This window comes from Castanea sativa, chromosome 7, assembly GCF_040712315.1.
Source record: "Castanea sativa cultivar Marrone di Chiusa Pesio chromosome 7, ASM4071231v1".
Lineage (NCBI taxonomy): Eukaryota > Viridiplantae > Streptophyta > Magnoliopsida > Fagales > Fagaceae > Castanea > Castanea sativa.
In genome coordinates, this window is record NC_134019.1 from 8,866,224 (window position 1) to 8,878,430 (window position 12,207).

The following is a 12,207-nucleotide window of genomic DNA, read 5'->3' on the forward strand; positions in this document are numbered from 1 at the left end:
GAAATTGTAGCTAAATAAAAAGGATACAACCTAAAGATTTGTATAATTAAGGAGGTGTATAATCTTTGTGGTCCATTGCATCCTCAACAGATTATATGTTTTTGGGATGAATGCAAAGAATTTTATTAACAGATCAGAAACAAAGGACTAAAGGATAGTGGTGGCTTTAGGAATTTGTTTTTGAGGGGATAATTAAGAAACTTAAATTAAGCAAAAGGGAAATGTTAAGGGCATTGGTTTAGGAACTAGGAACTATTTTAATGTGAATCTTAATGCCAACAAAAAAAAACACACACACACACACACTCACACATACATGCAAATATACATGAAGATTTATAATTTTCTTTTATGAGTTTTCATATTTTGAAATCGTTATATGATAGTTTATTATCAATTATTATTATTTATTGTCAATGTGAGCAAGTGTGATCATTTTATTTTGTTAATTAAGTTTGTATAATATTTTTATTTTTATTTTTATAAAATTGTCATTATTTTTAAAAATATTTTAGACTAAATAATAAAACTTAACACTTGTCCTGTATTAATTACATAACCACATTCTTCCGTACATAAATGTTAGGATTGTGAGTATTAGTTAATTCATTGAATTGTTTAGTTCATTAGTCATTCATGTGACTCACTGTGTAATCAGTAAACACGGGTTGGGAGGGTCAGTTAGGAAAGTTAGAATGGAAGGGTTAGTTAGGGAAGTTAGTTACAAGATTGTATAACGGTGTAAGTGGGAACACACGAGAGGCATCAGAACATTAATAACAATTGTCCTTTATTCCTTTCTTGTATCTTCCTCTCTTCTCTCTCTCTCTCTCTGACTTCTTGAGGCCTAGCTGTCCTACAATACAGCTACAACAAAAAACGTTCACACACAAAACTCTAGCAATAAATAATTAAATATGTAATATACTAAGGGTCTATTTAATCAATCAAAACCTTAAACATCATTAACTTTTAGCATTATCTTTGTGTGGAGATAAATGTGAAGAAGGTGGTCGCAACTCCCAAATATTGAGATGAAGCCAAAAGTATGTTGAAAATAATCAAAATATATCTTCGTTATATATAACAATTTGTTTGTTGAAGTTTGAATTCTGTTCAATCTTATAGGAAGCTCAGGAAATACCGCTAGATCAAGGAGGTCGTTGGCATCAATTAAAAGAATGGAAAGATTCCATTATCTCTATTTTTTTTATTCCTATATTTGTATTAAAAAATTTTGAAATGGAAAGATTAGGTTTCATACAAAAGAATGATGGTTGGCAAGTTGAAAGTTTGTTCAATGCTTTTTAGGTTACATATGAGTTAAACAATTTGATAAAGATTAGATCTTTTGATTTCATTATTTGAAACAAGTGGTATTTATGGGTTCCAGTTAGCTCAACTGGTAAAGTTTCTGATGGTTGTATAAGATATTTGAGATTTAATCCCCACCTACACCAAAAACTGATTGGTGTTTTGATCTGATGATAAAGAACTATCATCAAGAGTGGACGCCATATATTAAAACTCTCTAAAAAAATGGCGTTTTAATAGTTTTTAAACATTTTAAAGTTACAAATTTTCTCAACTACTCTCTCTCAGTCTCACTATTAATTCAACAAATAAAATTTATCTTATTAATGAAAATTTTCTGTCAAGGGGGTGAAAGTGAAGTGAGATGTATGCGTCTATTTGATATATATTGACTTGTTAACATCGTATGGCCCAGGTTATTGGGTTTGGCTAAGCTTGTCGTACGTAATGCGAACAAAACGCAAGACAAGGCTTTCGTTAAATTTGTATGTGGTGGAGTCCCTCACACGTGCTGGTATATGACAAGTAGGTGAGAGAGATTTCTCCCACTCACACAGGGTGTTATGACTTACCAGGCGTGAAAACAATGTTATTTGACCTTACAAGATTCGATGAGGTAAAATAGGGTTATTTTATATTTTCAAAACTTACTTTCTCTATTTTATCATTTTATTTTGTAACTCATTTAATATTTCAGTTTTTATTTTTATATATATTCATTAAAATAATATAAATTATATCAACAAATAATATAAAAAATCTGGTTTCTCTCTTTGCTCTTCCATCTCTCTATCTTTTTGTTTCTCTTTCCTCATTAAAATAATATTTTTGTTTTACTTCTTTGTGAACTGTTAGTAAAAAATTATAAAATCGACCATTGGATGGCGGACGATTTGGCATTGTTAGTTGCTAAAATAGCAACTAAGGGGTTTTTACACCCCCAAATGCTAGTGCTTTACTATGTCAACTCTAAGAGCAATTGTATCAGTTGGTGTACAAATGTGTATAATACAAAAAATGCTCAAATTTACACATTTTTGTTCAAAAACAGCCCACATCAGTGGGTGTATAAGTATGTATATTTATGCACCTACTACAGTAACCGTGTAAATATACACGGTTACTGTAGCCTGTTAAATCATTATTTTATATATTTTTTCTCTCAGCTCTCTTCTTTCTCCATCTAACTTCTCTCTCTCTCCCTCTCCCTCTCCCTCTTCCTCTTCACAGGACAAAACTCATCGACCACCAACCATTGTCCAACCACCACCACAACAACACCACCTACCACCGCAACCTAGCAATACCCACCATCACCACCGCAACAAATCACAACACCTTATAACACAAAATTGATCCAAAAATCAACAAAAAATTAAACTAAAATCAACAAAAAATTAAACTAAAATCAACAAAAAAATAAACCCAAAATAAACAAACCATGCCTCCACTGCCGCTGGTCAAGTCCATCACACTTGCCACCATGAGCGAAGATGCTTCATCATACCCTCCAATCAAGCCGACCAACTTCGATCTAATTGTCTCTCACCCTCTTTCGTTTTCTCCATCAGATCAGAATAGCAAACCAATCTCTCGCGGCCACTACCACCGATTGCCACCGCTACCGATCGCTGATCTCTCCACCGATCTAATTGCTTTCCTTTATTTCTGGTTGTTTGATCAGTGGGTTTCGAGTTGAATGGGTTGATTTGGCTTTCGTTTGGGTTGAATGGGGTTTCGGGATCAGATCAGAACAGCGAATCAATCTCTTGTCGCCACTACCATCGATTGCCACCACCACCGATCGCTGATCTCTCCACTGATTTGATTGCTTTCCTTTATTTTTGGTTGTTTGATCAGTGGGTTTCGGGTTGAATAGGGTTGATTTGGCTTTCGTTTGGGTTGAATGGGGTTTCGGGTATGTGGGTTGATATGGCCGGGTGAGTTGATGATGTTTGGCTGGATGGGTTGATGATGGCGAAGGTTGGTTGCTTGGTGATGGCGGTCGATCTGTGAGAGAGAGATAGGCAGTGAGTGAGAGGGATGTGAAGAAAATAATAAAAAATAGTAAAAGAATGAATATTTTATTAAATAAATGTGTAGAATAGATAAACTGATGTGGGTGTTTTGGTAAAGTGGACGTGTAAAATAGAAAAATTAGGTTTTTTCATGTAAAATAGATAGAAAATTTAAACGGACTGATGTGAATGCTCTAACCACATGACTTGTCACATCGGTGGCTTAAATCTATACAAAGTAATGAGGTTTTGATACATGATCTTATATATCTAACTCAGAAAATTTTTCATGCCATTAGATGTCTGCTCCTTCGTCAGTGTTATGTCAACAATACAAGATCTTATCATAGCAATCGACACAAGATTTTGCCATGCAAGACATTTCAAACTCAAGTTTTTACCTTTAGTTTGAAGGGATGTTAAATATATAATGACCCAAGTGACTCAAATCACTTATTAATTCATCACACACAATCACCCGACACCTATAACACAAAAATCAAATAAGCTAATGCTAAAAAGACCTGCACGAGTGCAATTGAGGTTGGTTATAGATATTCACCTTTATCATTTTTAGTTTCTTTCATTGACGAGAATATGGATATTGGCTCACTAATCATCTACTTGGAGACTTGGAGAACTAGTTCATGCATTTATCGGCAATTTGAATTCAATTTTATTCATGAAAATGATGATTGATTGAGAAACTTTAGAATTGGGCCTGGTTGTTTTGCCCAACCCACAACTAATGAAGCCTATTGGCCTCTTCGTACATGGGTCATGTGTTTGAACTTAAAACATGGTAATAGTCTAATAGATAAGTGGGATAGGCCACTATTTGAAAAGTCTTAACATGCATTTACCTTTATTATATATCGTGAAGAATAGAATTCATTGAGTGATCTTAGTAGCCTCTCATTGACAGAAAGTTTGGTAATGGTGTTTTTTTAAAATGATAAAAATGTCTTACTTCCATGTTTTCGGCCACAGTGGCAAATTCCTAGATTCGTCTCTAGGAGCAGAGGAGGACTAGTAGTTGTCAAGGATACCATAGTTTTGGGGGATCTAACTATCTAAGTAAGTGATATAGACTTAGATCGAGACATGGGGATGGGATTGGAACAGAGAAGAAAGTAATGATAAAATTTTCTGGAGAGAGAAAAATATGATAAACTTTAATAAAAAGAACATTTAAGTAGAAATAAAGAAAGAATAAACAGTTTTAACCAAATAAAAAGAATAGGAAGTTTGATGAATATGCACTTGAAGAGCTGGCTAACTAAAGTAGAAAAAGTAATATTTTTTCAACTACAATCTGAAATTTTCTATAACGAGTGAATAAGAACAAATTCGTTCTTTAAAAAAAAAAACCCAAATAGAACTGTCCTCAAGGACGAAACCAAGAATTTAGTGTGACCAAAAAATTTCCAACGTTTAATAATGAAAATTATATAAAATTTCAAGAATAAATTAATCTATAAAAAATAATTTTACAGCCATTTTCAACATAAGAAACTATAAATAAAAAAAGATCATGTTTATTTCTTAAATTAAAGGGTAAATTACATTCAACATCCCTGAGATTTGTGATAAAGCCAAATAAGTCAAAGACATTTCAAAACTAACTACTTTGGTCCCTAAACCATATGCTTAATACAAAAATTTCATTTCTAAGAGCATATGGTTTAGGGACAAAATTGGTTATTTTTGAAATATTTTAGATCTGCTTAGTATTAGCTTAAATCTCAGGATGCCAATTGTAATTTACCCTAAATTAAAACATTTCATGTATGTTAATCATCTATCAAGATGTATTAAATTGTATTCTGCAAAAAATAAATAAAGAGTACTAAATTTTCCAGAAATTTCCTCATCCTTATATTACTAAAATTATGTTGTTATATCCTATTTGGCATCTATATATATGTGAAAAATAAATTTGAGAACCAAATACAAAAATCAACTTCAACAACTATAAAAAATTTATAAATTAATGACTCTGACAATGGGAGAAAAATTTAACTTTGCAAAGATGCAGACAATGAAAAGATTTGACATGAAAATAATGAATTCAATTCGATTTTATCAGAAATACTCAACATTATGTTATACTCACCAAACTACATAAAAAAAAGGAGATGATTTTCAGAACATAATCTTTTCTTCGTTCTTTTAGTTATATCATTACCTAAACATGCAAACATATATTGTAATACCAGGAAAAAAGAAAAAAAAAAAAAAAAAAAAGGAAAAAAAAAGAAGAAGAAAAAAAAGATAGACTTTAAAGGTGGGGTATTTAAGTAAATTTATTTGTGGAGTCAATTTTAAAAATTAATATTATTAAGGGAGTTTTTAAAAAATTAGGGTAAAACCCTAACTATATATAAGCTAATTAAGTCTGCCTATAATAATATATATTTTCAATAATTTAGGATCTATTTAATAAGAAATTTTTAGTAACGTTATTGTCGTTTTATAAAAAAACTGAAAAAAAACAAGTAAAAAAATACATATAATAATATTAAAAACGGTTGTTTATTCATTCGTACCAAATACTCTTAAGCGCTGCATACCTGCCGGTTTTTCTGTCTCGGTATTTTGATTTTTTTTTCCTAGGCCTACTGTTGTGTCATGCGTGTAAGTGTAGATGGAAGTTGCAGAAAGTTAGGCATGGTGAGTTTAGGTTGTGCACAAGTTTCTGCCTCAAAGAAGCTGTACCGAATGCGTGTAAGTGTAGATGGAAGTTGCAGAAAGTTAGGCATGGTGAGTTTAGGTTTTGCACAAGTTTCTGCCTTAAAAAAGCTGTACCGAATTGCGAATAGGAAAAAAGAAAAGTCATGGTGTGTGATATAGTACATTTTTCTAGTTTGTCCTCATCTTAAATAGTACTAGGGGTAGCAGGTGGCAGGAGATTAAAAGAGAAAATAAAAATAGAATATGGGTTTAGGCGGTGTCCTTTCCAAATTGACTTTTGAGCCATGGCTATATGTATAGCCTATTCTATAGGCTTTATTTTGTGGAACTATTAGAGTATTTGTATTCATTTTTTTTAATTTTATCCTATTTTATTGTCTAAAAAACTACTTTAACAACTATACTATTTTACAATATCTCAACATCAAAATTTTTATTTTTCTATTCTACACATTAAAATAATATATCTTTACAATAAAATATTTTTTTTATCTTTTTTTTTTTCTCAAATTTATCCTCACTGAACTTTTCACCTCTTCTCTTTCAGACTCTTCCATACAACTCCAGATCAGCGAAACTTGAAAAAAAAAAAAAAAATCACCCCGATCAACAGCACAGCCACCACAAACGCCAATCTTCCACTCCTCCTCTATCATCCATATCAACCCAGGTCGGCGAAGCTGAAAAAAAAAAAAAACCATCACGCCCATCAACGACACAGCCACCACAACACCGACCTTCCAGACTCCTCCTCCATCATCCAAATCAACCAAACTCTTTCACACAACTCCTCCATCATCCAATCAACGAAATTGAAAAAAAAAAAAAAAAAAAAAAAAAAAAAAAAAAAAACCCACCACCTCCAAATAAACCCACACCGATCGCACGCCGATCGCAAACCCAGACTCCTCCTCTATCATCCATCTCAACCCACATGCCGATCTAGAGCTCCGATTCATACCAGAAACCCACAACAAAAACCCACACCTCCAAAAATCATACCAGAAACCCACAACAAAAAATTATACCACGCCGATCGGAGCTCCGATTCAAACCATCAGAGCCGTCCGCCTACCCATCAGAGCCATGTGCTTCCACCGTTGAGCAACCCATGGGGTCTTGAGTTTGAACAGTGAGAGAGCAGATGAGAAAGCGAGAAGGAAGAGAAAGAAAAGAAGAGAAATAATGATAAGGAGAGAGAAATTCCGGGGTAAAAGTGGAGAGAGAGAGAGAATTTTTTTTTTATTTTATCCCATTAGCTACAGTACCATCTTACATTTAAGATGGTACTGTAACTCAATTGTATATTTTTTTACAATTGTTGCAAAATATAACATTCAATGGAGCTGGAACTTTGGGCTGAATTGTAAAAAAAATTGCAAAGAAGGGCTCCATTTGCCATTTGCCACATTCAATGTGGATGCTCTTAGTGGCTTAAAGTAAGAAAACAAAAATATGATGACAGTATATTTGTGGTGTGAGAAACGGTGAATTATTTGTTGGCTTAGTGAGTAGGCAGAATTCATCTGTATATATTAAAAAGATTCAGAAAGTTAATTATTATTTTTCTTTTAAAAATATTTTTAAATTAATTAATTAATAATTTAAAAATTAGGTTAAAATAGTAAATTGACAAAAAAAGTTAGTTGTTGCTTTTTTATTGTCAAAAATACCCCTACCTAAAACTTAAGAATGAGGTTAAAATAGTAAATTGAGAAAAATAATAAATTTTTATATCTACATTGAAATGTCTTCCTGCTTCTAATAAACTGATTAAACTCTTACTTTTAAGTTGATTTAAATTCCTACATGACTCATTAACTCCCTACAAAATAGAATCACTCTTTTGTTAGTTTTATAACTACAAAACTCACCACACGTATTCATCACACTCTTAGATTTTTTTTTTTTTTGGTGATTGGAAAAACTAGAAATTATAAATTATAATAAATATCAATTATTAATCTTTACCCAAAAAATTAGAAGGCTCAGTGAGGAGGCAAAATTTATCTATATAAAGTAGGTGTAAATACACTTTTGATCCTTATATTTTGGGGTCATTTTTATTTTATCATTTTTAGTTCTTATTTAGAAAAACGCTATCCATTTTATTCCTTTACGTTAGTGTCCTAACAGCAAACAGTAGATTAAAATATTAATTTCTCTCTCTTACATGTCACCTTCATGGCTAAATGAAATGGCACATCATTATTTTTTCTTTTACTAATTATTTTATAATAAAATAAAATTTTAGTTATTATTTAATTATTTAAATAATAAAAATTCATTTTCCATTTTTTTTCTTCCTTTTAAGAAAAATCCAAAAAAAAAAAAATCTTATTATCTCTCTTTCTCATTCTTTGGTGTGTGTTTGTGTCTTTACAGTCATTCTCTTCTTTTACTTCATTCTTTTTAGATAGTTTCCTTTCCATTTTTCATTTTCCCCTCTCTCTTGGCTCTCGATCTCTCTCTCAGCTCTCTTTCAGTTATCTATCTTTATCTCTTTTTCCTATATGAGTTTGATTTAGGTTAAAGAGAGAGAATGAGGGGTTAGATCGGTGGTGGTGGAAATGGTGGTTGCAGATCGGTAGAAAGGTAGTGGAGGGGCTCAGATCAGCAGTGGAGACTAGCGATGGAGGTGGAGAAAGACAGACTCAGCTCGGTGGAGATGGAGATCAATGGTGTTGGTTGGGTTTTATGGGTTTGGGTGGCAGTAGTCGGCTGGGCTCACAAGTGGTGGGTAGATCTGGATTTTTTGGCCATTAGTGGGGTTTGAAGGTAGTGGATCAATGGAGGATTTTCTTAGTCTATTGTTGTGTTTGGTTGGGTTTTGATGTTTGGTGTTTGGTTGGTTGGGTCCGGTGGAAATGTTTTAGTGTTTTGGTTGAGATGTTGTGTTTTGGTATTTTTGTGATTGCTGGGCTTTGGTCTCGTCTGAAGATTGCTGTGTATTTTTCATGTTCGGTTGCTAAGAAAATGCAAGAAGAGAAATAAAAATATTGATTTTTATAATTTTCTGGGTAATGACTTATTTGAGGAAGAACAAGAACAATTCTGGGAAAGTGAGGAAGAACATGAACAATTCTGGGGAAGTAAGGAAGAACATGAATAGTTATGAGAAGAACACAAAGAACATAACAAAGACATGATCTTCCAACAAAATAATAAAAAGAAAAAATAATGAAAAGAATGGGAGGCGGAGAAACTGAGAAATATCTAGGGAAGAAGAAGAAAATAAAGAAGAAAAAGAAATTAAGTACAAACAAGACAGATCTAACTTCCACCATTTTTTTAATTATGTTTTTTTTTTCTTTTTTATAATTTTTAAAATTGATAATTTTTTTTTAAGTTAGATGCTGATGTAGTATTATTAATATTATTTTAATAAACACATCAGCATTTACTATGCAAACAGTGCAATCCATTTACCACGTAAGATATTTTTGTTAAGTGAGTGATGGTAAGGACCAAAATAGAATGCATTTTTTGTTTTAGGGACTAAAAGTGGTAAAATAAAAATGTAGAGACCAAAATAAAAATGACCCCAAAATGTAGGGACCAAAAATGCATTTATGCTTATAAATTATGATGGTTTTGAAATATAGGATAAATTCTCTATGATGCTATTTTTGTCTTTATGAGAAGAGTTAAAAAAAGATAAATTATTAGATATTTTTAGCAATTTCTTTTCTAACCGGGTATCGTTATAAGTTTTTCTTAATTTATTTAATTATTGAGTAAATGATACCTATAAAATTATTTTCGGTGATATCTAAGGATTTTAGAAGAAGTGTTAGGAGGAAGTTCATTTTGGTATGGCTTTTGAAGGTAAGTAACATTTCTCTTAATTGGTTTTATTTTACTTATGTCACTGTAATTTAGCTACTGAATATTGGTTTACAAATGTTACAATTTTATTTCTATCATTTTAGGTACAATGATTTGAAGTAAATAATAAATAATTATCACAAATATATTTGATTCCTGAATATATGATTATATATATATATATATATATGTATTTGAATGAGATATATACATATATATATATATGTATATATTTATTTAACTATGATTTGATATATATGATTTTGGACAATCTGATTATGTTTTGACTCTAATACCCAGCTAATGAGGGTTATTCATTGGTACCGAAACTAATTCTATCTTGGGCATCACTAGCCTACGTGTTTTTGGACCCAGCTCATGGGGGATATACATTAGCACGAAACTATTTTCATCTAAATTTGATGCCCAATCACGGGGATATAGTATGACCATAGCCATAAAACATTGATAAGAATATGAATTATGTCTGAGTATTTGAATTATTTTCAGCCTTTGAAACTGCTTATGTGTTTTTGGAACCTATTGTAAATTACAACTTTTGATTTATGAAAAATTGATTATTCTCTAATCCATCTATGACATATTTGTAAAATTAAAATATTCGATCTATGTACAACTTATTATTTTACAAATCTATTTACTTGATAGAACTTATTAGGACTTTAGTTACTTTTTAAGTTGTCAAATACCAAATTTTGGGAGTTTTGCTGTTGTGTTGTGAGCATGAACAAAGCTTAGTAATTTTAGGATTTAATGGTCTTGTAATAGTCTTATATCTTTTGGCAAATTGACATTATGTATATGAGGTTTGAATTTTGTTCCTTTTGAATTATTGGAGATCTATTCATAAAGAAATTGTTGAGATATTTTGGATTTATTTGATGTAATTTTTTAGGATAAATTTTAGTTGCTAAGAAGGGCTTGCACACTTGTAGGATGTTTACTTTATAAGCGTATGACCGTAGTCACATGTTTATCTTTATAATTGGGTTCGGGGCGTGACATATATAGTTGGCCAATATATTTTAATTTTCATTCTTATTTTTATTTTTTCTTATAACTGATATTATTAGTTAATTAACTATGAAAAAAAAAAATATGAAATGAAAAGAAATAATGTTTCTTTAAATCCTAAAGTTAAGCATTGTGCGTAGTACAAGACAAAAATATTAATAAGATTGATTCAAAATATTTTCATTTTTCAAAATTAATTAGAGACATGCACACAAAAAGAGAAAAGAAACGAGGGTACGTAAGATCTGATTATTGGTGGACAAATTGATAAGATTTTTTGAGGTTGTTAACATCTTCAATATACCGTATAGTACCACTTGTGTTTAAATATTTATCAACAATTTTTTTTTAAATATTTTTTATGAGGGGGCCATAAGTTTAAACCAATTAATTGTTTTATTTTTGAAGAGCCTCTTTGTGCCAACTTAATTCTTGAGAGAGAATTAAACCTAGTTTTTGGATTAACTTCAAATTTTAGTTTATACTATTAAACAAAATTTTGTGGCACCACCAATGGCTCATGGCACCTCTTGGTCTCATGACGAGAAATAAATGTTTCTTTGGGGGGCTATACCTAACTTAATTTTATAGGCATGTGTATGTGACTCTATGTGCATCTATTGTAAATTGTATGTAATTACTCAAACTCTAAACAAATACATAATTAACTACAATTTTAAGAAAAAAGAAGTTTACATCATTATTACTTATATGTAGAATGATTTGTAGACTTCTTTTTAAAATTTTATGATTTTATTACCGATTTTTAGATGTGAAATAATACAAGTTCTCAAAATACATGATTGTGTACTTTGTGATTTATAAATGAATCAACACATATTGGAGCAAAATTGTGAGTAAATCTATTACAAATTGTAGACACATAGTCAAAACAATTTAAAACTAAATGACTCAATAAGAAAGGGATTATAATTAGAGAGATATTATTAGATTTTACACACACAAAAACGATACATATGCTAATATATATATATATATATATATATATATATGTGTGTGTGTGTGTGTGTGTGTGTGTGTGTGTGTGTGTGTGTGGAGAATTATAGCTTACACTAGAGTTTAAAGTTTTGAAGAAAAAAAAAATGGAAAGGGGCCAAAGTAGTATTTTTTATAAGGATATAAATATAAAAATATATATATACCATATGGGAAAACTAATAGAGGGATTTTAAGAAGTTTGGGCCTTGCCCACATCATGTGGCTCCGCCACTGCACGCATGACATGAGCAAATATTCCAATAGTAAGAGAGAAGATTGAAATGGGTTGATTATTGTTTTCATATTATTGGATTTGAAA